At 39.5% G+C, this 3253-nt stretch overlaps 1 pseudogene; it reads right to left on the bottom strand.

The window, feature by feature from the left end:
* Window positions 1-1868: 1868 nt before the first annotated feature.
* LOC125097414 (40S ribosomal protein S16-like) lies at window positions 1869-2317 on the bottom strand (annotated as a pseudogene).
* Between the last annotated feature and the right edge of the window lie 936 nt (window positions 2318-3253).

Raw genomic sequence — 3253 nt, 5'->3', positions numbered from 1 at the left:
CAGTGGAAAGAAAGAGAGAGAGAGATCATACTGTGAGTTGACTAAGACAGATGGACCCTGTAGGGCTTTAGAGACCAAAGAGACATATTTCGACTCAGGGGGATACATGGTGGAAGTATCCTTGACTGGAAGGAAGCCATGAGCACAACCCTCTTCCCAACATCACAATGGCTGATGGACAGGGAATGCATTGCAGTGGGGGGTGGGAGTGGGGAGGAGAGGTTGGGCAGAGAGAATGCAGGGACACCCGTCATGACACAAGCATGCAGACAGGAGGTGCTGGAGCTGGAGCTGGGGCAAGTGGGCAGCTTAGCCAGATACTTAGGACACAAGGTCACTGGGGCTTGGAGAGAGGCGGGGTGTTGGAGGTGACGTGGAGGGAGGTATCAAGGTGGCTCCTTAGGTTTCTTACTCCAGATGCTGCATGAGTGAATGGAGGTGATGACAACAGAGCTCCAGCTGTGGAGGGAAGACTGGGAGCCCAAACTTTGAGAAATTACATTTGAAATGCTTTTTGAGATGTGCAATTGTGTGTGATGGGGAAAACCATCCATTTACCATCTCCGTAGTTTTGTCTTTTCCAGAATGACGTATCAATGGAGTCGGAGTACGAGCCTTTTCAAACTTCTTTCATTTAGCAATACATATTTAAAATCCACTCATATTTTTTTGTGGCTTGATGGCCCATGTATTTTTAATCATTGCATAATATCTCATTATCTGGATATATCCCAGTCTGTTTCTCCGCTTGTCTATTGAAGGACATGTTGGTTGCTTAAGTTTGGGGCAATTGTGAACACAGTTGCTATAAATATTTGTATGAATTTGTGTGTGTGTGTGTGTGTGGTTATAGTAGTAAATCGCTAGGAGTGTGCCTATTGGATCAGACAGTAAGACTATGTTTAGCTTTGTGAAAAACTGCCAAGCTGTCTTCTAAAGAAACGGTACCATTTTGCATTCCCACCAGCAATGAGAGAGGATTCCCGTTACTCTGTATCCTTGCCAGCAATTGGCATCATTAATTTTTAAAAAAATTTAACTTTTCTAATAGGTATGTAGTATTATGTCCTTGTTGTTTTAATTTGCAATTCCCCAATGACAAATGATGTTGAGCATCTTTTCATACGCCTGCTGGACATCTGTATGTCTTCTTTGGTGGCGTATCTGTTCAGATCTTTCACTCATTTTTTTTTTAACTGGGCTGATTGTTTTTTTATTGTTGAGGTTTCAGAGCTCCTTGTATATTTTGGATATAAATCCTTTACCAGCTATGGGTTTTGCAAATATTTTCTTTCAATGTCTGCCTTATATTTTCATTTTTTAAAAAACAGTGTCTTCCTCACAGCAAAATTTTTCAGGTCAACTAGTCAGTTGTTTTCCCTGTAAGGCACTTTTGGAGTTGTATTTATAAACTTGCAGCCAAACCCAAGATTACTTAGCTTTTCTCCTGTGTTTTCTTCTAGAAATTTTATAGTTTTGCATTTTACAGGTAGGTTTATGACCAAGTTTGAGTCAATTTTGTGAAAGATATAAAGTCTGTGCCTGTTTTTTGTTTTTTTTTTTTTTTTTTTTTTTGTGTGTGTATGGATGTCTAATTGTTCCAACACCATTTGTTGAAAAGACTATACTTTATCCATTGGTTTCTTTTGCTCTGTTCTAAACATCAACTATATTTATGTGGGTCTATTTCTAGGCTTTCTGTTCTATTCCACTGATCTATGTGTCTAACTTTCGCTGTCTTAGTTACTGTAACTTTATTGCTAGTCTTGAAATCAGATAGCACAAGTCTTCTAAATTTGTTCTTTGTGGCAATTAAGTACTGTGACAATTCTTTATTATAAAGGTAAACCCTGATCCTCACCATAGGCTTATTGGTAGGATTTCTGGTAGCACGCACAGGCACCAGGACTGTCAAACTTTTTGGATTCGCAGCACTGCGAAACAGCTACCAACAGGGTCTGGTTGTACTGAATGCAGAGGTCTTTGATCTCCTTCTCCACAGCCTCATCCATCTATTTCTGATAATAGCCACCAGGGCTTTGGAGATGGAGTGGCCAATTTCAAATGTGTAAATCTGAGCCACGTGACCTTGGACTCGGATGTCCACAGCAAATCGCTCCTTGCCCAGACACAAAGCAGGTTCCAGGAGCTGGTACTGCAGTGTGCCTGACATGATCATCTCCAGGGGCTGCCCATTCATCTTGATGAGGCCACTGCCCTGTTTGCAGTGCGCCACGGCTGTGATCGTCTTCTTGCATTAGAGGACCTGCATGGACTGTTGCACGTCATGACTGCTAAGTAGATTGGAGCTCCTCATGGGGCTAAGCCACAGCCAGGAAAAGCTGCTCTTCTTTTTCACTATTTTGTCGACTGTTCTAGGTTCTTTGCCCTTCCATGTGAATTTCAGAATCAGTTTGCCATATCTGTGGACTACCTTACTGGGCTTTTCATTGGTATTGCACTGAGTCTGTATATCAGGTCAGGAAAAATTGACATCTTAGCAGTATCCGGTCTTTTAATCCATGAATGTGGACTAGCTCCTTCACTTAGGTTTAAAATTTTTTTTTCATGTTTTAAACTTTTCTGTACACATATTTTGTTAGATTTATACTTAAAGTACTTCATTTTTTTTTTTTTTTGGTGCTGTTTATAGTTTTTTTTTTTTTTTCTTCTTCAAATTCTGATTATTCCTTGATGGTATATGGGAAAGCAATAAACTTGTATATTGATCTTGTATCTTATGGTCCTGCTATATTAATTAGTTCTGATAGGGTTTTGCAGAAATTTGGGGGGGGTTCTGTAGAAAATTATGCCATCTGTGAATAATATATTTTTATTTCTTTTTCTTGTCTCATTGCACTAGCTACAACTTCCAGTATGATGTTGAATAGGATTTTTTTTCCCTTGATTTTGATCTTAGTCTCACCAGTAAGTATAGTTTAGTTGTAGGGCTTTTGATAGATGTTCTTTATTGAATTGAGGAAGTTTCCTCTATTCCAAATTTGTTAAGAGTTTTTCCTTTCCCTTCCTCCCTATCTCTCTCTATTTCTCCCTTCCTTCCTTCCCTCCCTCCCTCCTTTCCCTTTCCTTCCTTCCTCCCTTCCTCTCTCTCTCTCTTTCTTTCTTTTCCTTCCTTCTTCTGTGAGAATGAATAGGCATTAGATTTTGTCTTTTGCTTTTTCTGTAACAATTGATATGATCATATGATTTTTCTTCTTGACTCTTTTGATATAGTGGATTACACTGACTGATT

The sequence above is a fragment of the Lutra lutra genome, chromosome 4 (genome assembly GCF_902655055.1).
Source record: "Lutra lutra chromosome 4, mLutLut1.2, whole genome shotgun sequence".
Lineage (NCBI taxonomy): Eukaryota > Metazoa > Chordata > Mammalia > Carnivora > Mustelidae > Lutra > Lutra lutra.
Note: the sequence above shows the minus strand (reverse complement) of the source record. Positions and strands in the feature narration are given on the sequence as shown.